This window comes from Arvicanthis niloticus, chromosome 1 (genome assembly GCF_011762505.2).
Source record: "Arvicanthis niloticus isolate mArvNil1 chromosome 1, mArvNil1.pat.X, whole genome shotgun sequence".
Classification (NCBI taxonomy): Eukaryota; Metazoa; Chordata; class Mammalia; order Rodentia; family Muridae; genus Arvicanthis; species Arvicanthis niloticus.
The window spans coordinates 159502069-159527219 of NC_047658.1; the positions used below are offsets into that span (position 1 = coordinate 159502069).

At 47.1% G+C, this 25151-nt stretch overlaps 1 long non-coding RNA gene across 5 annotated transcripts; it reads right to left on the reverse strand.

Annotated features, from left to right (window-relative positions):
- Window positions 1-1642: 1642 nt before the first annotated feature.
- On the reverse strand, window positions 1643-19361 carry LOC117709805 (uncharacterized). Of its 5 annotated transcripts, none has more exons than XR_013107337.1 (6): window positions 19263-19361; window positions 12259-12354; window positions 10077-10218; window positions 6788-6896; window positions 4325-4439; window positions 1643-1897 (listed from the first exon to the last, which is right to left on the reverse strand). It is a non-coding gene; the product is annotated as an uncharacterized LOC117709805 (long non-coding RNA). The 5 variants fall into 5 exon arrangements; XR_013107342.1 differs by lacking the exon at window positions 19263-19361 and adding an exon at window positions 17871-18225; XR_004607006.2 differs by lacking the exon at window positions 12259-12354 and having other exon boundaries at window positions 19263-19355.
- Between the last annotated feature and the right edge of the window lie 5790 nt (window positions 19362-25151).

Here is a 25151-nt window from a genome sequence, read left to right on the forward strand (position 1 = left end):
AAGTTCACAGTTGGGAAAGTAGAGTGCCTCTCTTTGCCTCTTTCTCTGTAGGTCAGGCGTCAGCCCCGGGAGCCAGGTCTAAAGAGTGGCTGCCAGTCTGCCCTTTGCTCTCTGTAAATCCTTTACCACCTTTATTTTGTTCCATGAGTTCTTTTTTTTTAACTTCTAAAAATAATTATGCCTATATCCAACTGAGTGAAGTATAAATCATTAACAGTGATCATTTATTAAACAAGATTATGCTAGCAACCAGGCTTCATGAGCCCCTAGAGAACCCCAGCCCCCACAACCCTCCTCGCCCACACCCGGCAAGGACCCCGAGCCCTTAGGGAATGCCTAGTTCTAGCACAGTGGGGCTCAGTTCAGATCCATCTGATTTCAAAGCCCGTTTCTACTACAGCCTCTTTTCTGCTACCATTCATCTTAGCACTTTCACTGTTTTCTTAAGCTTTCACAATACTGGTTATGTATTTTCAACCTCTGTTTACAAATGCAAAATCAGCTGACTGTTTCAGGAACAGTAAGATACGCTATTCATTGCATGATTTCCCCATAAATTGATGTCAGGGGTGCTATTACCATAGTTTTAATAGTTTATGGTCATCATCTTAGGCTGATGTGCTTGCCCCAATCCCTGCCTGCTGGACACGGTGACCAGTCATCCCATATCCCATGACTTGTCTCAAGAGGGCAGCTCAGGTTTGGGCCTTTCAGTGCTTCCTCATAGTCAGTGATAAGATGGCAAGGGTTTTGGCCATAGCAGCCCTTTCTTTCTGACACTTTCTGAAGAGGAATGACAAACAGCTTTCCTGGAGAGTGTGAGGAAGGTACCAACTGTTGTACCACACACATCCCCACCTTCATCTCCAGACAAGGTTCTGTGGACATCCCAAACACCAGTGTCTACTCTCTGACACTCTGTACACAGACTTCCGCCACACACACCGTTGGCTCTGGTTCTCAGCCAGGTAATTTGTTCCAAAGCAATGTGTGGGGACAGTTTTGGTTGTCCAGCAGGTTGGCAGGCTGCTGTTGGTATCAAGCTGGTAGAGCTCAGGGATACTAAGTACCCTACAAGGCCCAGGCATTCCCCACAAACCCCAGCGTTGAGTCAGAGTGAACCCAAGAATTCTGTGTTCCTTAGCCAGCTCTCCATGGCTTACATTCTTTGAACCGAGTGTTCTCATACTGCACTGCACTGCGAGAGACACCCAAGTGTGAATCTTAGACAAGACAGAGACATGGTTCTGGACAGAAAAGTCTGACAGGGCAGCATACGTAAGAGCGAGGTGCACAGTGGATAGGAGGGGTAGCACCCATGTATGACTGTCCCCATGTTCAACCTCAGACAGAAGGGCAGGAAGGAGTCTAAGATCCGTGGCTCTTAAGACATTTTGCACCTCCTGTGACCTTTCAACAATTATAAAGTTCCATTGTGTCACTGATGGTAAAGGTCCCAGTGAACGGGCCTGTGTGTTTGCCAGGGAGGAGACTTACTTGTCATGCTGCCCCATGAGATGTCTGGGTGAGATTAAAGGGTCTTTTATGTTATGCCTCTTTGGTGACCAGAGAGGTAGTGGAAGTCTTTCCCCCTCCAGACAATAAACTAAAACCCCCTTGAGATTGATTGCTGACAAGAGATATGTTTTAATGCTTCGCTTTATTGACTGTTCAGAGGAGACTGGGGTTATCATGGAGCATGTGAGGAAACGCATTCTCGCTGGTGAAGAAGGCATTTACTGCTGTCCCATGGGGGCTATGCCATGCAGAAGCTTCCACCACCGTGGCTACTTGCTGCATACCTGCTGCAGGACAGAGCCCCAGCCTTCAACACGGAACAGGCTTGCTTTCCTACATGCCTGATGCCCTGTGGGCCCAGGCTTCTTTGCAGCAGGCACTGGGACAAAATAAGGAGAGAGAGAAAAAAAGAGAGAGAGAAAAAAAATAAGGGACAGACTCTAGACAAGGGAGCAAATCAGAGAGCAGTCCCTCATCCCACAAGTTTCACAGGTAGTCAGAACACAGAGACTCTTGAAGTCCGACTGACCCAAGGAGAGCAGCCTGATTCAGTCTGCAACCAGCTGCTGCTAGGTGCTATCTTGTCTGCTAGCCACGGGTCCTGAGTCTCGCTTGCTCTTAGTTTTTACTTTGGCTTCTATCCTGACTCTGCAGGACAAAGTGAGCTTCTCTCTCTCTTCCATGACTCCCCATTGCAGTTGGCTTTTCCCAGCATCCTGGCTATGCTGTCTCAGAGAGCTCACCATGTGCTCTGGGGCTCAAATCTCCTAAACACACCCACCCTGAGGGCCAGCACCTAGAAGATAGAGTTTCCCTGAATCTTACTAATTGCTATTTCTCAAGAGGTGGGCAGTCTATGCCAGGGCTCTAGCAGCAAGTTGCTGGGGTACCAGCTTCAGTACAGGGGTTTTTCAGGTATCTGTGCACCTGGAAGGCTTTCCTGCCTTATCTTTTAAGCCAAGGAGATAGTAGCATCCTCGCTCCTGAAGAGCCTTTTCATTGTGCTTCGCACAAAAGCAAATAATAAATGTTGCTATTAATTTACAAGCCATCGGAAAGCAAGCACGAGTCTATCTACAGGGTGTTGAGAGAAAATTTATTTCCTCTCAGTTTTCCTCAATGGAACTTGAGAGGGAAAAAAAGGCATTCATCACTTTGCCCAGAAACATAGGAGTGGTGATGGTCAGGCAGCCCTCTTTGCAAGGCTGGCCCTGTGAGTTAAGGGGTGTGGCTGGAATCCTCGCCAGGCTCAGTAGCATTTCTTGTCCTGGTGGTGACCATCTCTCCCTCCCAGGTGAAACCCATTCTCCTGTTCTTGGCAGAGGCCCGTCCCTGGCTAAGGATGAGGAGATGGAGCACGGCGTGGGCGCACCGTTAGAAGATCTGAGGCAAACTGTCACCCACTTACATCAATAGAGTTTTTAATTCAAGCATTGCTAGTCCCAAGAACACAAGCAGATCTAGAAGTCAGATGCAGGTGGCCAAACGTCTCTTTGTCTGGCTTGTCGCAGTGTCTGCTTCCTGGTTGAGTCTATAAAGTCCATCAATTCCCTGGGCTGAGAAGACACACAGCCCTGGCTCATCTGTAGGCAGCGTCAGCCCTCCTAAAGGGAGCCCCCTCGTTCCCTCCTTCCTGCTGGTACCTTCTCCCTTCCTCACTTCTCCCAGGCTTGACAGAGGCCCTGAAGCAGGTGAGGCTATTATTCAAACATTCCCCAGATTCATGCCAAGAGTACTGAGAAGTTCTCAGAGGTTCTGAGGTGATGGCCCTGTATGAGGACACATCTGTGCTGAAAGATACTGTCTGGGACTGGAGGGCAGAAATGTCACCAAAGATCTATATATTCTCTCTCTCTCTCTCTCTCTCTCTCTCTCTCTCTCTCTCTCTCTCTCTCTATCTCCTATTCACACTCCCCCTCCCCCGACTCTCTCTCTCTCTCAGGGCCTTGGTGCTGCTGAGCAGCTGCAGCTTCTTCAGCTCTGAAGAAAGACAACTGATGTGGGGGAAGAAGCCCACAGGGGCAAACAGACTCCCCCAGGTGCAGGTATTACTCATGATGAAGTGGGAATTAACCAAAGGACAGTCAGAGTCCTGGGACAGGAAATCCTGCCCTCGGGGCAGATAATAAGGGAGACAAGGGCCCAACTCTGGAAGGACTCAATTTTTCCATCTGCTTATTGGGCACACACTTGGCATCCTATTATCACGTAAATGGGGATGTTTACTCCTCCTCTTAGTGATAACATTTCCCATCCACAGCCCCCCATAACTGACACAGTCATATGACTGTACACAGCACAGTCCCACAGGGAGCAGAATTCTCCACTCAAACCATTCACACTGTGCTCACATATCGGAATCACAGGCATAAGGGCAACACTTGCTCTCTCTTCCCCACAGACAGCCTACAGTTCTCTCAGCGCTCATGGATTATACCTGACAGCTTCATGTGGAACTCAGTCCCTCACAGACAGACAGAGGTGAGCCCTGTGCACACAGACAACCATATTCAGGTTGTCTCCTCCTCCTGGTTCCTCCCTCCTGGGACGCTCTGACCCTCCCTGGCAGCATATACTGCCTGCCTACCATCCCTGCTGGTGGGGTGTAGGTTCTAGAAGCCTCACAGAATCAGAACCTCTTTAGTCCTGATAAACCCCAGACGTAGGTTGCTCTCTAGGGAATTCATTTTGGCCCCAGCTGTGTTCTCGGATCATGAATCAGACCAGCAGCTCGTGCCTCCAGGGAGCTGAACTGACTGATCTGTACCTTGGGGCTGTGGTTCTTCCTCAACAAGTAGGTACTCACTCTGGAGCCCTGGCCACCGTGTTCAGCCACGGGTCACTGCTTCTTTTCTCAGCAGTCTTTCAGCCTGGAAGAGTTAGGCCCTGAGTTAATGGGTCCAGAGCTCTCAGCCCAAAGCCTGAGGGGTGGGAAGAAAAACCAAGACAGTTAGAGCCTGGGTCCCACAAAACAAGACCCCATATCTGCTCTGAAGGGAATTGCAAGCAGGTTCACTGCCCTGAAAGGCTGCCCACTGCCAGCTGTCTCACCTTAGGCTCCAGGGTGGGTTTTGAAGGTTTAACCATCATGTGCCTAGTCGGACATCCCTCACCTATTCCTACCTCATTCAGGGGCTCACCACATAAGACCTGTTCTTCAGGTCTTACAAGGACTGAGAAGCTAAGGGTCAGTCTGTAAGGGGAACACAAAGCTGGAAGTTCAGAAGATGTGAGCAGGAGGAGCTGTCCTCGTATGTCCCAGCATAAGTGCATTTATGTGATGCCCTCCTCTCTGTGAGGACTCTTCCCAGGTTTACTGTAGTGCTAACAACCAACATGGCTCCCAGCTCCAGGCTTCCGTCCAAAGTTGAAGAAGGGTTTGCTGGAAGATAGCACCTTTGGTCCTAAGCTCTGGGAATGAGTTCCAGGGCTAGAGTGGGGGAAGGGCACAGCTCTCCCAGAGTGAATAAGTTCTCACCAAAGGACTAGAAGGGACCCAGAAGGCCCGGGAAGTAAGTGCTCTTCCAGTTTTAATACGTGCACAAATCTCTTGGGGCTCTTGTTAAATGCATATTCTAGTTTAATAGTTCTGGGACAAAGTCCAAGAGTCAGCAAATTTTTAACCATTTATTCATTTATTTGTTGGAGGCAGGGGAATGTGTGTGTGTGTGTGTGTCGGTCAAAGGGGAGCTTTCCTCATAGTTAGTTCTGTTCTTCTACCTCATGGGTTCTGAGGGCATAGAACTTAACAGCAAGTGCCTCTTCCCACAGAGCCATCTCACCACCACCAAGAATCGGAATTTTTATACAACTTCATGCGGGCGCTTGCCAGGGGCCTCCCTCAGCCTTTTGGAGTTTGGAGCTGAGGTAGAACACAGTGAGGTAGAACACAGTTGGATGAAGGCCAAAAGACTGATGATCTCTGGCCTTTTTATCCTCTCTAACTGTACTCGGGGCTAGAAGCTGATGGTTTCTGTAAACTTAACACTCTCTTGCTTATTCCGTGACTGAAAACTGCTGGCTTCTTTTCTCTTCAAATTTGTGCTTAAATAAGCACTGGGGGAACTTAACTCTTTGTGCCTAAACAAGTGCCGAGATTCAACTCTTTATTACTATCCTGTGCTTTAATAAGCGCTGAGAACTTAACTCTTTGACTCTTTTATTATTTGTGCTTAAATAACTGCTAATTTCTGGTGAATTAACACATGCTGTTTAGCAGTGGGGAGATAAGTAAAAGGACTTGTTGCTAGAGTTCATTTCTCTGGTGAGTCAGCCAGGGTCTCTGCCCAGGCGAGAGATTCAGAGCTTGTTACCGCTTTTTGAACCTCATAGATAAAATGTTACATAAAAGGGGAGTAACAGAAAGATACCAATAACAAGTTCAAAGCAGTGTTTCATTTTGTAAGCTCATTATAAGTTCAAAGCAACAGTTTCACAAGGCCTTGCTCTATCATAGTGAACACCTGTGGCTTCCTCCTTGGTTCTAACTTAGAATGAATGTTCTTCCTTGATCACAAATTTGTCCCAAACCTATTTCTCTTTTTAGTGTGATTGTGAAAGTTCACTGTGTTCTTTATTATGCAGCCTTTACTTACTATTATGAGGAGTGGGTACATTCTATTCTTGAGTCTAACTTTATTATACCTTTCTGACAAAACAACTAAAACCATCTTCCAAAACTTTCTTCCTAAAATTATTTGAATCAAATCAGTAATTCTATAAAATCATCAATTCATCTAAACTTTATTAATTCTTGAAATTTCATCTTTATGATGATCTGCAGGAAATTTGCTCAATAGTGTAGGCTATTGTCCAGGAGTCCTTAGGGTATATAATAGTGACAGGAAAGGCATATCAGCTGCAAGAAGCAATCCTGGAATGAAGTCTCTTGGGACCTTGCCTCTCAGAGCTCACCCATCATATGCTATGCAAAGACAGTGGGCCACCTCCAGGAAGGTTATCTGCTACCCTCAGCCTTTCCTAGATGACTGCCCTCTGAGGAACCACATGCAGGGTTATCAAGGGTCTGGCAATAACTAATACCTCTTCCCAAATATCCTTAATGCTTGTGCAATAAGTAAGGGCAAACTGAGGAAGCTAATGGGATTCAGTGCCACAGAAACCTTCCTGTACCCCAAGGCCAAATTACTCCTCTTAGATTGATCCTCACTGGGTTATGACAGGAAAGGCCAATGTTCCTTCTCATTCTTATGGTGCAAATGAGAAAATGGAAACTCGAATAAATTTTGTGGTTTTGCAGGTCACCCACCTGCTTCGAAAGACAGTTCTGATCCCACCACCTCCTTTTACAGGGACCCACAGGATTGCATCAGCGACCTCATGGGACCCTCTTCAGGCTTCTGGAAGCTCCTGAAGATCTGCCAGGGAAGGAAAAGAGAAGTGAACCCCCACGTATGGTCATACTTCCCCAGGGTGGGAAATTTCCAGGGTGACAAGTGGAGGTCTGCGTCATCCAGACCTGGTGACTTTCTAGCTGCCATGCTCGAAAATCAAAGTCTCAAAGGCCAAAGGTCATCTAGACACACTCCACCTGCCACTACTGCTGGAGCTATTTTTAACCTTAGGTCCCTTCTTGGTTCATCCTTCCGTGACCTCCCAGTGCTGGTTGTTCACAGTTAGCCTCTCACCCAGGGTGGGGCCAGTCACACCTGAGTTGCAAGTAAGATGATGTGAAGCCTGCTATCACCTCAGAAGGGTGGGGCCAGGCAAGTAGAGGTAATTTTCAGGAAGACTCCTTGGAGATCTATGGACTGGCCAAAGAAGATTATATGCACGATTCAGATGTGCACCTCGCTTCTGGGGACAGAGCCCCACTTGCTATGGGTTAAATTATGTGTCGACGTGATTCATGGATTGAACTCCTAGCTCTCTACACCTCAGAATGCAGCCTTGCTTGGAAACAGCGTCTATGCAGATGTGGTTGTTTCAATGGTAGAAACTAGCAGACACAAACAAATGCTACCACCAGCAGAAGCGAGACAGGAGTCAGACAGTCTCCCTCACAGCCTCAGAGGGAACTAGTGCTAAAGCCGTCTTAACTTCAGCCTCCCAGGATCCAGAGCTTTGAGACAATTCACTTCCAGTATTTAGCCCTTCCAGTCTTGTTTTGCTTTTTGGAGGGCAAATGGCTAGTCTTACCTGTTCTTTTGAAAGTCACAATGAACCAAGGGAGACTCTCACAATTTGACATTTAATTGCTCCTCTGATTGTGTTGTTACTGTGATTGTGGTCTTACACATCTTCCGGGCTGGACTACGTCTCCTGTTTTCTCAGGAGAGAACGTCAGACCTATTTACTTAGACAACATGCCTGCATTTTGCTGGCCAGCCTTTAGGAAAGTGTTGGTTAATGGCATGCACAGGTTGATTTATAGATATACACCCCCAGAAGCACCCCAATATCCTCTGGGCAGCAGAACCCCCCCAGCGCAAGCTGAAGTCGTTGCATCTTAGAATCATCCCAGAAGAATAGAGTTTCTAGAACTTTCTAGGAAAAAAAAAATCAGAAATTGGGTAAAGAAGGGTTTTCTGCTATCAGTGAGAGATTCTGAGCTCTGTGGGTCCAGTGTGTAGTTTCCAAGAAGACTTGGGGCTGACAGGACACTGAGGTTTACCTCTGAAGCTCCCCCTCCTCTCCCTGTCTTTTTCTCACCCAGATGACATTTTCTGACTTGTTTACTACAAGTTGAACCCTGATAGAGGTTGGGCGGACTGGGAAGGGTAATGAATCACCACCATCTCCATGGGAAACACAGCACACCACACCAGCCCAGCCCGGCCACTCCTAATGCACTGACCCTGCCCTTTAGCATACACACATCAGCGGAACAGTCACACTGTGGCTGAACCTGACCCAAGACCGATGAAAGGACATGTCCTGTAGGCACATGGAGCCTCGCCCACTCCTACTTTTTGGTACCATGCTCCCCTCTCCCCATCAGTTCTCTGACTACAGCAGAGTTCAGGGTATCAGCTGTTCCTTAGAGCAGTCCTGGAGTTCACATCAGCAGTTCTTCACTGGCCCAAGTCTGAGTCTCCCAGGATGCCCGCAAACTCACTGTATGGCTGAGAGTGCCCCTGAACCTTCTGGTCTTCCTTCCTTGACTCTCTGAGTTCTGGAACACAGCCACGGGACACTGTGCTCAGATTATGCAGTTCTGGGGATCAAGTCTGGGATTCTGTGCACAGCAGGCAAGCAGTCTACCAACTGAGCTGCATTTCCAACACTCCTCTCTTATCCCATGCAGGCACAGACCCAGATTTGAACCCAACTCTGGCACCAAATAGTTATGCAGCCTTTGTGAAGTTAGTTCATTCTTTTTGAGCCTCAGATTCCTTAGCTATGAAAGAAGGCCAGCCTTAAATACTTATCCTATCCCGTTGTGAGAAGGTTCAAATGAGAAGGCTTACGTCGCCATGCTTGGCATGGTGAGTGGCTCTCTTAAGCACATACACCGTTTTTCCTATGATGGCAAGCAATGAACAGCCTGGACTTGCGTAGTGTGGCGGAACGCTTATGCAGAAACCAGGATGTGCATTCCAGTCTATTGCGAAGCTAGGAGGTATGACATCCATCTCACCTGCTTTTTTTTTTTTTTTTTTTTTTTGAAGTTTTGCAGCCTGTGACTTTTTGCTGAGGAATTTGCACTGATACAAGGGGACTCATTCATCCTCCAAATATGTTCTGAGCACCTGCTAAGGAGGTGACAATTTCCTGGCAATTCTGGGAGCAGAACTGGGGGATGCGAGGGAGAGGCCGTGACTGGCAGCCATCCAAACCCATCACATTTCCTTTCATACTTTCCCCTAAGTAATGGCAGATTTGTCACCTACTTCTACAGAGTGTATCTGGCATTGCCTCAGGGAATGTCCAATGCATGAGGCCAGAGAAGCCTGTACCCAGGTGAACCAGCCTTGAGCTGAGATCTCAACTGTTTTTTTTTCTAACTCTTGTGACCATAGGAAAGCCAGTTCTACTCATGGACACCTGGTTCCCTTTGTTAAATAACATAATACCTAGGTCAGACTTTCCAAGCTGCTTTCAACTCTGTGTAGCTTCCCTCTTGATGACTATATGCTTTCATTCATTCATTCATTCATTCATTCATCTTTCAAATGTCCTCCAAACCATCCAACATTATTTCGATTACTATCTTTTGGGAGCTATAGAAGGAGTTGAAGGGATAAAGGAACTCTGAGAAATTCTGACTCTAAGATCCCAGAATCCAACAGTGAAGAAACCTCGGTTTACCTTACACCCTTTCCATGTACTGATCCGGCAATCAGGAGCCACTGACAAGTTCCTGGCAGGGACTGACCCTTTCTCAGACAAACCCAGAGGACAACTGGCTCCTAGGATCTAAGCTACAAGTAGCCTAACCTCTGGGCAGGTGACCAAGGTAGACCGTCCTCTTTTCTTGGACAATAGCCAACGGGAACCCAGCCCTTCTGCTTGAATTCATGACCCTGTGCTTCCTGTCTCTCAGCAGGAGATGGGTTCTAAAGAAGGGTTGGGTGGGCTCCCCAGGGCTAACTCACAATTCAGACAGGAAGTAGGTAGGAGAGTTCCCAGACACATCCCACTCTTTCCTTCAGAACAGCATGGCTTTATACCAGTCTCCCCAGCAGATCTTTGCTTGACAGAAGTAGAACAAGTTGCCACTCCTAGCCGCAAGGAAGCCTGGGGGAGAAAAGAGAGAAGAGTGTCATAACTGGCCTAGGTTGAAGGTCAGAGAGGTGTTTTTCTGGAAATGGTTAAAAGTAAGTATTCTGTGGTCTACTCAGTGTGTGTCACAGCTGCTCTCTGCCTCTGAGGGCTGGCAACAGCAATAAGTTAACGCATGCTGCTAGCCTCCAATCAAAGTGTCTGTGTACATTTACATACATGTAAGTTCTGATAGTTCCAATGCACCACAAAATATTATTTTAATTTTCTTCAAAAAAGATGTTAAAATCTATTTCCTGGGGCTAGTGGACAAGACCATTCGCTGTTTGTCTGACAGACCGATTTTTTATCCTCAATACACATTTGGTGACTTACGGCCTTCTTTAATACCAGCTCCAGGGGATCTAATGTCTTTCTCAGGGCACTTTTGGGCGAAACACTCAAATACTTAAAAAAAAAAAAAAAAAAACCCTCAATTTTTAAAAATCTATTTTCAGGGTCCCTGGCATAGCCTGATTGGTAGAGTGCTGGTCTACCATGCACATGGACCTGGGTTCCAGACATAACAGCTCATAATCGGGGCTTGATGGCACATGTCTGGGAGCCTCAGCTTCTGTTTTTCATTCCTAGGTGAGAGTCTCCATTCTAAACTCAGGCTTTTGCAGGGATCTGAAGTGGAAGTTTTGGGTTGTGTCAACTGAGGCAGACTCTTCTTTCACGAGGTACTCTTCTTTCTCTCACGATGTCAGTCAAAAAGCTGGGTGTGCCACGCCTCTCAAATAGACCAACCGCCTGAGCTGGAAAGTCAGGCTTCCCCACTCGCCCAGCACGCTAGAAACACACAGCTCCTCATTCCCGAGAAGCACCCCAAAGTTTCACCGTACACACTGTTCTCATCAGTTCAATCCAGGTAATTAAACTGAACACCTCAAAGGTGATTAAAATTTAATTTGGCTTCAACAGGCCCGGAAATGAAATTCAGGAGAAAGCACGCTTGGCAAGCCTGGCTAGAAGTAATTGGAAAACTGTCCTGCTGGGCAAGAAGAGTAACTGAGCCATTACCAGAGGCATGGAGGGGACAGGAGAGAAGCAAATGGCAACTGCTGAGGCTACATAGTAACAGATCACGTCTCAGGCCTCGGTCACTTACTGCTGCGTAGCTGTTGCTGACAGTTGCGTTGCAAAAACTGGTGGTTGACAATAAGGAACTGTCCTCCTGAACTGGTGCCTCCCACTCTGCCCTCTGTGTGGTTCCTGGCTGTCCCTACTCCCACCCCAGCAGCTGCTGCAGCCCCTTTCCCTCCCTTGGTCTAACCATTTGCACAGGCTCCCCCACCCCCACCCCCACCCCCCTGCACCCTCTGGAGCCGGGCACCATCCCAACATCCCCTCACCTTTTGCCTTGTGTACAGGGCAGCCTGTTTATCTTTCCATTGGCTTGTAGCCACTGCCCTCCAAGGATGGTTCTTCGTGTAGCCCCCACCCTACCCTGTTCTTTCCCCCAACACCCCCATTTCTCGTCTCCCAGGCAACAGTTCTACTGCTTGAGACGCCAGCCTGGAAGCTGATATTCCAGGATGCTGCAAAAGGGCATTTCCTCTTCCCATCTCGGAAGCCACCAGGGGCCTTCACACCTCCAATACCATCCAACTTTCCCATCTGGTGTCTTTGAACACAGTGAAGAGCAGGAAATAGCTAGTTAACCCTTGAGGGCTGGAGCATCTTTTTGGTAAAGCTCAGGAAATTGTGTTTCACTTAGGATCTCTGAACCCATTGCAAACTGCTCTCAAATGAGATGCTTCAAATTCTAGGTCTTTCTACAGACTTCTAAAACTCTAGGTTGTCATCAACTAAGCATGGTGACTGAATTTAAATTTGATTTTAAGTTGAAGAAAATGAAAAATTTCAGTTCCTCCTCTATGTATGTGGCCAGAGGCAACGGTGCTAAAAAATACAGATAATACACATCTTCTTTCCAGAAACTTCTACTGGATGGTGCTCTGCTGGAGATAAGTTGAAAGTCTGACAGATGGGCTGTGGCCCTGGGCAACTCACCTAATTTCCTGAGACCTCCCTTGTGTCTCCATCTGTAATGGTAGCTATCTCGGTGACTCATGAAGTCCAGAGAAGGCAACCCAGGTCTGTGCTCATCTGCATAGTGTCAGATAAAGAAAGGGCTGGTGAGCGTGCCTCATGGCCCTCAGAGGGTAGGCTGCAGCCTCAACATTAGGCCCCAACTCCACTCTGTGAGCCATGCCTGAAAGCCATATACAGCCCACTTCTTAAAAAATAAAAAGAGTCGGCAAAAAACTAAGATGAAATGAAAAACTCCTAAAGAGCCCCAACACACACACACACACACACACACACACACACACACAGTGGAGCCTGAGGTCCAAAGTCCAAGTACCTATTGAGCAATTCCAGGGAGATGCTCTTTGGGGCTCCATAGCCAAGAATCCCAAAGGCGACAGAGCACTGTGCATCCTAAATCCACCTGTTCTCCCTTCATGTCTCAGCTCAGGAGCAGTGCTGTTTCTAGGAAGCTAGAAATGAGATGTGCTTCATCGCTGGACTTTATAATCCTACTACGTACTGTTCTATAGGCAAGGAAGCGAAGACTCACAAAGACATGAGGCCACAAAGGACTGGTCACCGACCACCTCCACCTATATACAATGTCACCTGACTTTACCTCCTCAAATCTGCCTCATTCCCTTCTCTCCAACTCTGTGCCCAACAACTATTATGGACAGATTGCCTCCTACTCCTCTGATGTTCCCCTGTGGACAACCAGGCTCCTTCTTGTATCCTATCCAGCCTCAGTCCTCTGTAAAAGCTAGGTATTTAATGTTAACACTTTTCTGGTCAAAGTCCCTCAAAAGTTTTGTTCACCTCTGTAACTTGGCACCTAACAAGCAATCCCCATTTAACTACATGAATGCATGGATCTCTTGAAACACCCCAATTGAAGACAGGTCCGGGAGTGTGTGACAGAGGTAAATTGGGGACACTCAGGCTACCAATGTGGGTGCCACCTCCGAGTAGAAGAGTTATTTTAACTTGAGAAAACGTGTCCCGGTAAGTAATACAGTGTTCCTTCTGAGAAATGATGTGTTGGTGGGGACAGAGGAAACGGATTGTTCTACAGGGTTCCTGAGAAGGCTGCCCAGCCACAGCATGTGACACGGTGCTTCCCTACTGTGTGGGCAAAGGTGTACTGGGTAGTTCCAAGGAAGAAGAGATGACTGCACCGCTGGCTCCTCAGCCCTCAAGTCAAGGATGCCCGTTTCCACCTTGGCCAGGGTTAAGCAAGTGCAAGGTGGGAGTCATTTCTGGGTCCCCTCATTCACCCTCTGGCTTATGTTTCGGGGACATTAAGGAGTGTACAGTAATGCCTGGGAGCTTTCAGAGTACGGTATCCATTCTCCACGTATCCCCATGAAGTCATCCTAGGCTACCGGCCTGGGAGCCAGCAAGTCATGGGTTCTCAGACAGGCCAATTCATGTATTTGAGCCTCAGTTTTCTCTTCAGACTACTAGTCTATTTTCTGTTACTCTAAAAAGAGGGGAGGGGAGTGGGAAGGATGTTCTGGTATATGCTTTTAGTCCCAGCACTTGGGAGGCAGAGAACAGAGGATCTCTGTGAGTTTTAAGGCCAGCCTGGTCTACACAAAGAACTCCAGGACAACCAGGCGTATATAGAGAGACCCTGTCTCAAAAAATCAACCAACCAACCAACCGACCGACTGACCAACCGACCAACCAATCAATTTAAAAGAATTCTTTTTCTCTTTTTGAGAAAAAGAAAACAGAAAGAAACTGGAGAGCGGGCAGTTTATAAATAGAAGTTGACCTGACTCATGATTCTGAAAGGCTGGGTGGAAAAGCCAGCATGTCTCAGCACCTTGAGAGCATCTGCTGCATCCTAACATTGCAAAAACCCTTCCAAGGGAGACAGACCTAGTGTGTGCTCTCTTTGGGTCTCTTCCTCATCCAATAAAGCTATTGAGGGTTGTCACTAGGGCCACACACTTCGTGACCACTAACTCCTAGATTTGATCTCCCCAGATGTGTTGATTGCTTTAGCAGTGAGCATTGGACTGAAGTCAATGATCAGAGACCATGTGACTCTATTCCAACGACACTCGGGGACAGTGTGACTCTATTCCAATGACACTCGGGGACAGTGTGACTCTATTCCAACGACACTCAGGAACAGTGTGACTTTATTCCAACAACACTCAGAGACCATGTGACTCTATTCCAACAACACTCAGGGACAGTGTGACTTTATTCCAACAACACTCAGAGACAGTATGACTCTATTCCAATGACGCTCAGAGACCATGTGACTCTATTCCAACAATACTCAGGGACAGTGTGACTCTATTCCAACAACACTCAGAGACCATGTGACTCTATTCCAACAACACTCAGGGACAGTGTGACTCTATTCCAACAACACTCAGGGACAGTGTGACTCTATTCCAACAACACTCAGAGACCATGTGACTCTATTTCAACAACACTGGGGACAGTGTGACTTTATTCCAACGACACTCAGAAACAGTGTGACTCTATTCCAACGACATTCGGGGACAGTGTGACTCTAGTCCAAGTCTAAGCTGAGCTACCGAGGAGCACTGAAATCCAAATCTCTGCCCTTCTGCTGCTACGCTGCTGTGGGGTAACTGCCAAAGAATACTGCTCAGACATGGGTTTCAGCCAGCACAAAGACTTGGCTGGTCAGTGACTGTGCTGAGTTTTTGAGATCCCAGTGTAGGCCCAAGCCTTTCTCAGGGCGACCTTTATCCATATTCTAGGTTGTCATACTTCAGTTAACAAGAACAGTTCACCAGAAGCAGAACCACAGAAGCTAATTTTGAGACTACTTTTCCAGAACTATATGGACTTTGATGGATTGGCCTTTGTTTTAGTTTAGGCAGGTGGTGCTGTCTACACCTGCTGAATTTTACAGCCTGGGTGGTATTTCCATCATGGAGTCAGTCATGCTAAGGTCTGGGGGTTTATTAAGGTCTGGGACCCTGTTACAATGCAGAGCCTAAAGTACCAGCCTGAAAATGTTTCTTTTTGTAGACCTGGCCCTCTAGAGAGCAGTAATGTAATGGCATTGTTTACGCTCTGAGTCCAGCCTTACGTAATGCAAGACCACCTGGGTCTGAACCAAAATACTTATTTTTATTTGTTTATTTATTTATTTACTTGCTTATTTATTTCTTTTCCTTAAGCCTGTTTGGGACAGAGGTTTCTAGAACTTGCAAGAGAGAGGTATCCTCATCCGTGGTTCTGAAAGTGTCCTGGAGAAGGTGTGAGGGAGGAGACACAGGATAAGGAAGAATCCAAGCTAGGGTCAAAGGTACAAGGACAGTCTAGGTGCAAAGAGCCATTTCAACCAGGTTCCCATTGGCGTGTGATGGCTGTGTGTCCATCTTCACACTGCCCCGCCCTCACCCTCCCAATTCCCCACCCCCACCCCAGCACAGTGGCTCTTGGGTCATGTGAAATAAATGGTGTCAACTGCACAGGCTTTGAAGCTCACGAAGTGTGCTCATGGTTAGGCGATGGCGGCCCCCAACACGTGACTGCTTGCACATACAGTCAATCACCTTCACAGAGGAGGATAAGATATGATGAATAGGTGGGAAGTTCGGCACCTGAACCTTCCCTCTACTCTCTGTCCTCATAACAACCGTGTGGGATACTGGTACTGGGATTTAGAGATGAGAAAGTAACTGTTCAACATCACAGAGCCAACAAACAAAGCTATAAGCCATAGCTAGGTTGTTCCGAATATAAGCTTTTCCTACCACTGTGGTTATTCCCGGGGGCTGAGGTCTAGACCTTTGTCAGCAGAGCGCAGAAAGTTATAAATAAGGGCAGGCTGCCTGACCCACACAAATTTGGAAAGAGATGCATCATGTAGGAACAAGAGACCAAGCATGGCAGAGAAAAGGCACTCCAACCAACCAACTTTCCAAGATACAGTCATCATGCAAAAACCTCCCTAGGAAGGGGACAGAGTAATCCCAGGATTGGGAAGTCCTGATCCTATCACCCACACAAGCTGGAGGAGGCCAGGATCTTGGAGACTAACTGCATTCTGGTAAGCATTTAGAGCTAGCACACTGCACCTTGAAGGGTGGGCCAGGGGAAGGCCAGGGAAGAATATGATGAAAGATGAGAGAACACTCTTCCAGAGCAGGCGGGGAAGAGAGTCCTCAGATCTGTGCGCGCCTGAGGGAGGGGGTTGTGTTGTTGTTTGTGTAAATTTTTCTGTCTCCTTTTAATTTCTCCTGTTAACAAGTGCTAGGACCTATATAGCCACTGCTAGCCGGGTCCCTTCCTCTGACTCAGGGACAGGTGAGGGATGTTCCAGGGAGTCACCCAGAACAGGAGCTTGGCTCCCAAGGTCTCTCCACACAGGAAGGCTTGTTCCTTTGTGCTTCTATGCCCGGGGTGTCTCCGCATGGAGAGGTGTGTGGCTTTGCTGGGATTAGAGTAAGGAGACTTGGCAAGCCTGGCCAGTGGGCAGCCCTTGACCCTTGTTCCTTTTTTCATGTGCTCTGTCTCAGTTTCATTCCCAAGCAGGTGGAAGGTGTTACTCCCGTTTTATAGAGAAGCGAGGGCCAGAAGGAGTCAGATTGCCCAAGAGCTGGGACAAGGGTGCTCTGAGATGCTGGAGAGCAAACCTGGAGGCACCGCTGAGTTTCTCCACCCCCCACCCCCTCGGGCAGTCCAGTAAGGTGCCTGTACCAGTACCTGGGTGCTGCTGTCCAGGAAGGTTCCTCAGCTCACTAGACCCTTCGTCTGCCTGACTGCCTCTGGAAGTCCCTTGGCCACCCATATGCCTCATAGCCAGTTGGTTCTTGCTTCTTCTACCCTCTGTTCATGTTCTCTGTGAACAAAGCAGGAACATTTGCCTACCCCACCACCTAGGGTATTCTGTATCTAAAGTCTATGCTTCTCATGCTGGTCAGTGTGGCTAGCCTTTGCCACAGTAAAACAGTCACGTGCTCTCTGCAGAAAGAGACAGCAGGCATCTCTTTCCTACCTTACCTGTGTCTCATTTTGCAGCCAGGACCCCTCTCTAAGAGGAGTAGAGGAAGGGGCCATGTTTGTAGAAGAGTGGAGAAAGAGGCTATTTTGTGTCATCCTGCCCCTGTTTACACAACTGAGTTAAAAGCCTCAACTTAGTTCTAATGCACACTGTGATTAAACTCCCGCAGATTAGGAGACTGCTAGCATTTCTTCTAGGCTTTGCCCCACAGTTACCTGGCAACGGCCAGGTATGCCTGACTCACTATAAAAGAGACTACTCACCCCTCCTCACTCTCTTGTTCTCTTACGCTCACCCTCTTCCCTCTCTGTCTCTTCTCTCCCCATTCCCTACCCCCCCCTCGTGATTATGGCCAGCCTCTACTCTTCTCCCTCTCCCTCTCCCTCCCTCCCTTTCTCTCTTTCTTCCCTTCCCAACTTTCCTTCCTATGCCCTAAATAAACTCTATACCTCAGGGTGGAAGGGATGCCTCAGCATTGACCCACAGAAGTATCTCTTCCACCTCACCATACCTCGCTTCTACCAAACGCATCCCTGGCTTCCTTTTCTTTTCTTTTTTTGTAAAACACAACAGAGACACCACCCACCTGCCTTTAGTCAAGGGTCGAAGGGATGGAAGAGCCAGTTCAGCCAAACAGCTCCAGAACATTGAGTTATCTTATAAAAGTACATTAGACCTTTATCCTGTCAAACAGGTGTGAAGCCTTCACCTTTGCAGCTATCTTGCCCCCATGGCGTGGAACCTGCCTGACACAAAGCTGTTGTTCCTGGGAAGAGCTGACAGAAAAAGCTCTGGGGATCATTAGGTCTTAGTGATAGTGTTCAGATTCTCAGATGAAGCTTTCTCTGAAACTAGCCACACCCCTTGGACTTCAGTTTCAAGGCCAATCGATTCTGTCATTGCATTATACAAACAAACAAAAACAAGAAGGTGTTTTTGAGTATAAGATTTGGAACCCATCCTTCCCTCCCACGCCATCCCAGCCCTTTTACCAAACTTCCTCCCCAGAAGCCCGCCTACTCACATGCAAATTAACTCGTAAAATAGATAGCCAAGGCTGCCCACGACTAGCCCAGAACGTAAACGGCTTTGTGTTTTGTTACTATACAGAAAAATCTCTTCCAGATTTCAGGCCGTATTTGAATTAGTTGGGGAGAGGAGAGAGGAGAGATTAAACAAACAAACAAACAGACTACACAGGACAGGAAAACAAGACCCAACAGCAAACACTGACACCCTCTGCCCTGCCATGCAACATGATTCCAAGCCCAGTGTCCTTCTGTGTCTCAGGAAAGATGGTGCCCCCACCAAGCTCAGCCAAGAGAGGCTTCCACGCTGGCTTAATTTTTCTGAACCTGTTCTTGTGGTACCGTTAGGGAGGGAGGCCTGGAAGAGAGGAGAGACCACTGAGCAAGTTGCTGTTTGTTTACTGTGTACCTTGACCTGACTTCATCCTTTCACTTTTCCACACCCTTTTGCTTCCTGAGCGGGTTCCTGAGCCGGGTCCTGAGCGGTGATTGAGGCCGGCATTCCCATCATTCCTGCAGAACTGTTCAGCCCCTTGGTTGCATTTCCTATAGGGCCATATTGTGTACTGTACCAGGCTGTTCCTGCGGCCAGCTCAGAGTCTCTGGGTGTGCTGGGAAGGTAGACAGCTCAGTTTCTAGTGTCTCCTGAGAGTATAGTACTGGGGTTCATCCCTGATGTGGGGACTGAGGATGGGGGCACAAGGGGTGGGGAGCAGAAGAACATCCTTGGGGTTCATGTTCCTTCCTAGGTATGAGTTTCATTTCTCACTGTCCCAAAGTAGAGGAATGAAAATTGAGAATGCCCGTGCCTACAGAGGCCATCCAAATGAACTCTGAGTTCTGGCCATAATCTGTAACAAGGTTAGCCACAAACCAGAACCACAGGGTGACACAGCCCGGGCTGTTTACTTGCTCCCTCCACTCCCCAACACACACCCCAAGCTACTCACCCAGGAAAGTGGAGAGTCCAGTCTCTTTTCTCTACTTTACCCAGCAAACTTTTTTTCAAACTGGGGAATGCCAGGCGACCAGCCAAACATAAATTCTTCGGGGTTGGTTTTTTTTTTTTTTTTTTTTTTTTTTTTTTTTTTTTTTTTTTTTTGGGTCTAAATCAAGCTGTGCTTAGAGCCTCCCACAACGGGCCTCCAACCATATTTGGAAGAAAAGAAGAAATCCAGATAGGAAATGGTTACCTGTGCTTACAGGCTGGCCATACAGCAAGCGCTGACTCAGGCAGAGAGAGCTCTGTGCACCCCTGTTCCAAGGCTCAGGAAGAGACTAAAATGGAGGGACTGTCTCCGAGGGCCCTGGAGCAGGGTGGGAACCTACATGAGACAGTCATTCTTTACCTGCATTCGAAAGAATATGAGTTATGGTTGTTACCAATTATAGTAGTATACATTGCAGTTGTCCATCGAATCTGGAGGCATACGCAATTTGAAAATAAATACAAACTAAAGGAACATGGGGGGACTATGAGGGACTCCAGGGAATGTTCTCTGGCACTGAACTCTGTGAAGAAGAGGCTTTTAGGGTCAGTGTAGAGACAGCCTCAGGTCCAGGACCTCCACCCTCTGACGCAGAATTTCAAGGATATTAGTAGGGACTCTGGACCATTCAAACCCAACAACTGGTTAACTTTCCTGCTGACAGAAGCGTGACCCAGCCCTGACCTCATAGACCTTATAGGAGTATGTTCTCAACTAACTGCTCCACCCTTCTGGCCCTGTGACTTCACTAAACACCTGCCTATCTCAGAGCACGGTATCTATTGGTATTGATTTCTGTGTCTTTCTTACTAGTCTCATGCACAAACCATGAACTGGATGAAAGAAAGAACAGAATCTTTTGGGTTCTGTGGGGGACATCAGGACTTAACTGTGGACTTGAAGCTGCTAGCACAGCCTGCTCTCCAGCCCCATGCCCTTACCCACCCGTCCCTTGACCTTGAACACCTGACTCCTTTTCCTTGGCTTCAGTATTTCCCTCTCTAAAAGCAGAGATTAGGATTAATAGCTATATCACATGGTTGTCACAGGAACCAATGAGACTGTACTTAAGACTCAGCACTGTCTTTTAGCACATAGGGATTAGTCAAAAGATATTAGAGAAAACATCCCCAAAACTCAGTAGCTAAAAACAAAACATGGAGTAAACATTGTCGAGGACCGCTCTGTCGGTGTTTGAACCCTCACTGACAAAAGCCTTAGAGGCTAAACTGTTAGAGCCCGCACTGCCCCAAGCTGCTCCAGTCCGGACGGACTCGAAGAATGGAGACCAGACAGAGTGTGATTCAATCCCGTTTATTCTTCAGTCTCTCTTCCTAGTCCAAGTCCCAAGTCTTGAGTTCCTAGTTCCTAGTCCATAGTGCCTCCAAGTTCAAAGTTACTTCTTCCAAGTGCTAAGTGCCTAATGTCTAATTCCAAGCTCTTCCTCCAAGTGCCAAGACTCAAGTGCCTAATTCCTACTCCAAGTTGTACTCTCTGAAGTGTCTGAGTCTCTGTTCCCTCTTCTGTCTGCCTCTCGCCTTTTATATGTCTTACTTCTAAGCCACCTCTAAATTACACCTTTAATCATGCCCTTGGGTCTTGTCTCTAAATCAGATCTCTAAGTCATTCCCTTAAGTCACACACCTTTAAGTCTCACACACCCAAGGGAAAATCCTGGGTATCTAAAACAAGATGTTATCAAAGTGTGCTCAGCTGTTGTAGGCTATTGTAATCACGTCTCTTATCAGGGTATATGGCTCAAGATGGCTGCAAGGATGATAGCCGCCTTCTGTTGGCTCCCCACAAAACGTGAGCTGGAGAGACGGCTCAGCCATTGAAGGCTAAGCTCACAACCAAAAATGTAACAAACAAAAAAACCAAACAAACAGCCCATTATAACTGGGGCTGGGGATACGGCTCAGTCAACCAAACACTTGCTTGCAAGTGTGAAGATAGGAGTTCTGGTCCCTAGAATCCACATAAAAAGCCAGGTATAGCAGGGCACATCTGTGATCCCAGAATCAGCAGGATGGGAGACAAGAGACAGGCAGAGCCCTAGTAGTCTCCTGGGCTAGTTAGCCGGATGTGCTTGGAAAGCTCCAGGCCAATGAAAGACCCAAAGGGCCTGAGGACCAGCACTAAGGTTGTTCCCTTATCTCTACATGTGCACATCATATGCAGGCTTCCCTCCACTCACACATAAAACAAACACTAATCACTTAATTTTTCACAGTTCTATGGGTGACAACTTGGTCAAGGCTCACCATGGTGGCTTATCTCTGCTTCAAGCACTTTAGGCTGAACTCACTCAAGTTTTTGGTTCTTTGGCTTGTCTGTGGACTGTGGCCCTGGATCACCCAGCTGGTCACTGGTTGAGACTATTATTCAGGACACTGCCATTCTCCATGTACCGTCTCCAGCAGACTAGCTTCTACCTGGAGGAGGACAATCCTGAAAGTCATTAGTCAAAGTAGGTCGGCCCAGAGACCAAACATGAAGAGATGTGGTAGGTACTGTTAGAAGGCAGTACTAAGACTTACTGGATGACATCATCACCACCACCACCATCATCACCGTCATTGTGTGTGTGTGAGAGAGTAATGTGAATACACATGCAGTGGCTGTATGTGTGTGTAGCATAGAGGACAACTTTTGAGAGTCCATCCAGCACAGGATCCAGGGATAAAACTCAAGTCATCAAACTTAAGAGCCAAGTGCTTTGTTCTGCCCAGCACTCTCTCAGGCTTTACATGTAAGTGTTTCTTTAGTCTTCCCATAGTTGTTTTCCTGTTTCTGATGTGTGTACATAAATGCCTGGCCCAGCCTAATATATATATATATATATATATATATATATATATATATATATATATGTAAATAAGTAGAGCTGGATATAATCCTAGCCCTTGAGAGAAGGAGTAGGAGGATCTGGAGTTCAAGGTCAGGTGAGCTCATAAAAAAAATACAAGTCTGGGTATGTAATTTAGTTTAGTGGAAGATCATTGTACAGTATCTTAGATTTGATCTCTAGGTATAGAAAACACAAGAAAAATCATAAATAGGGAAATGGAGAAGGACAGACAGAACAAGAATTGCCTTGTCACATAGCAAAAATTGGCAAAGTTGGGACCATAAATTAAGTCTCTCATAATCCTCATTGCCTCATCTAATTGCATCAACCGAACTGCACAGCTGCCGGGACGAGGTCCTCCAAGTCATTGCCTCTACTCTCAGCTTCCAGAGAGTCCCAGAGAAGTGCCTGGTATCCTAAGATAGTGCTGCTTTCTGAAGAACACAGAGCAAGAAGAAGGGAGTATGTGTCATTCCCCAGAGCACAGAACAGCCCAGAGCATGATCATAGCAGCAGTTAACCTCCTTAGTCCACAGTGTGTGTGGGGGGTGAGAGTCAGGGAGGGAGGTCGGAGGCCAAGGGAGCCCTCAGGGTGAGCAATGCCCAGTGTATATACCCATGAGCCTGTGCACACACACATGTAAACCCAGAGACATGCTCCCTTATGTCCCTGTTTAAAGCCTGGAAAGAAGCTGTCATTTAGATGGTGCACCATTCAGCTCTAGGTTGGCAGCAATCAGAAATCTCATGGCTTTGGAACTGTAGGTTTCGGGGAGGAGGGCATGAGAAAGTCAGCTGGCCCAGGAAGTTGTGAAATGCAAGCAACTGTTTCTGTTATCAGCCTCTTCCTGTTGTTGTGGCACCTAGGGGAAACCAGGGCTCTTGAGCACCCCACTTCCTCTTAGTAGGGGGACTCCGTGGGCCTGCTGAGTCACCTGCTGGGGGAAGCACACCTATTTTCAGCCTGAGGTAAATGAACTGTCCAGTCACCTAGACCACATTTCCATGAGTTTCTTCATCTTGGCTGGTGAGACTGGATGGGCAGAGACTCCCCTCCCTGAACCAAGATACCTTCCCTCTTCTCAATTCCTTTCTCAGAGTAGCTTTCTTTGCAAGAAAGACCCTCACACGACCACAGGAGAGAGTGTGTGGTGGAGCAACCATGGATGCACTCATAAGGTGGGGGTGTAAGAAGAGCAGCCCACCCCTTGGAGATGAGTTTTTCATGACAATGACTCAGTTGTTGAGTTAGTTTACTATTATTTGTTATTTTCCTATAGACTGTAAGCCTTCTTATGCCTGGGTGGACCATTTGCATGACCCTGCCATTGGAGGACACCACTGTTTGAGAGCTAAGACCGTAGTGGCTCTGGACCCCAGTAGCCTGGTTAAAGGTAGACTTGACCGTAGGGTGATTGACTTGGGCCAGACCCTTATCTCCTCTAAGACGTGACCACCTAGCTCCCTGGCTGCTGCTCAGGTAGGGCAGCTGATTCCTAGGATGTCAAAGCAGGAGAAATATCTACATGTCATGATGTCTGACTCCAACCACACATACTTTACTGATAGGAAAATAGAAATGGAGGAAGGATCAAGGTTTCACCAGGATCCAGTGCTCAAACACTCCTCCAGGGCATCTTTCAGCCAGGTTAAAGCCAATAAAAGTGGATGCCAATGAGAAGGTTTCTATTGTCAGAACAACTTAACCTTTTGTACTTCAGTACCTGGAAGTCAGCACAACAGAGATGTACTTTGAAGAGAGGGGGTTGGGAACCCTTTGCACCCATTGAGCCCAAAGATTTGCACAATATAAAGAGAGAAACTGATGTATAAAATTCCTTGAAGCACAAGTTCAGTAGATGTGAATCACGGAGTCATAGGTTGACAATAAGTCATTATTACAGGATACCCTCGATGTCTGTGGGTTCTGCATCAGCGTGTTCAACCAGACTCAGAGTGAAATCACTGAAATCTGCAATAAAGATATGCTGTTTCCCTGTTTGTTATTCCTCAAACAACACATTTGACAAGTATATATGTTATGATTTGAGTATAAAATATCCCCTTCTCAACAAGGCTCATTTGTTTAGCATTTCTGTCTGATGGTCCAATTTTGAGAAATTGAAATTTCAAGAGATAAGGCCTAGTGAGAGAAGTACATCACTGGGGTCATGTGATCCATGTCCATCATGAGTTAAAGAAACTTCTTTGTAGTGTGTTTTTGTTGTTGTGATGTTCTGTGTGTGTATGTGTGAGAGAGAGAGAGAGAGAGAGAGAGAGAGAGAGAGAAAGAGAGACTAAGAAACCACAGACTCTCGAAAGCCATGAACCAAATTAAATCTTTCCTCCCTTAAATTGTTGCCTAGGTGATTTGGTAATAATATTATGCTAAAACTAGAAAATTAGTACCAGGAGTGGGGTTGTTGCTGTTACTAGTCCAGGGCATGTAATACTTAAGCCTTTGGAATTAGTTTGTTTTAAAAAATGCTGCAACATTTGGAGAAACATGCTAGACAAAGTCTAAAATGCTGTAATTCAGAACCCAGAGCTAATCCAGTGGAAGTTCAGAGTTGTGAGTGTTGTTGGAAATGTGGACAGTGAAGATTTTGTACTCAGTATTTAGGCAGAAATGAAGATTACATTGGGAACGGAACTAGAGGCCACTCATGTTACATTTTGGCAAAGGAATAATAGGAAAGATGGCTTGAGGGCATCTCAGAAATATCCCAGATCACACCCAGACAGATCTCTGAGTTCAAACCCAGCTGAATCTACATGGCAGGTTTCCGAACAATCAGTGTTACTCAGTCAGGCCCAGAGAGAAAGAGAGAGAGAGAGAGAGAGAGAGAGAGAGAGAGAGAGAGAGAGAGAGAGAGAGAGAGAGTTTTAAAGGTCCCCATACATATAGGGATGCCTAGGGAGTGTTTCCCAGACATTCAGAGGCAACTGTTGCTGTGGTTCAGGACCTCCTATTCCCGCTTAAGCTGGCGGCAGTGGTA